The sequence below is a fragment of the Salvelinus sp. IW2-2015 genome, unplaced genomic scaffold, assembly GCF_002910315.2.
Source record: "Salvelinus sp. IW2-2015 unplaced genomic scaffold, ASM291031v2 Un_scaffold3602, whole genome shotgun sequence".
In the NCBI taxonomy this organism is placed as follows: Eukaryota; Metazoa; Chordata; class Actinopteri; order Salmoniformes; family Salmonidae; genus Salvelinus; species Salvelinus sp. IW2-2015.
Genome location: NW_019944880.1, coordinates 39,643 through 40,106, shown reverse-complemented (window position 1 = coordinate 40,106; position 464 = coordinate 39,643).

The following is a 464-nucleotide window of genomic DNA, read 5'->3' as shown; positions in this document are numbered from 1 at the left end:
CGTTACATTTCAGCATTTTGATTGTTGGTTAATACATTATTCACATCCCCAAAAAATTTAAATCCAAAAGCGCATAATCCAAAACCATACTCCAAAACGATACGGCAATCAGTAGAACTGCCTCATCCACTGGAGTAAAACTAAAGTCCCGTGAAGCCTTGCCGTTGCAATGGTCCAAAATCACCCAGAAAAAAAAGAATGTTTCAGTAATTCAGTAGTTAACACTCCTAGTGTGAAGACAACCGGTCACAGTGTCACGTTGGAGACTTCCATCCATTCCASCTCCTCCAAAACAGATACTTGAGTCCTTACAGGATATCCTCAACCAGTAGAATGTTTGTATCACTCCAGCTCCAAGCTTCCAAAGCATTCAACAAGACCCCCCCCCCCTAGACTCTGAATAAGGCAACACTACARTACAGTGGTGGGTATGAGTCAAATAGTGCGTGGTTGATACTTCTGCC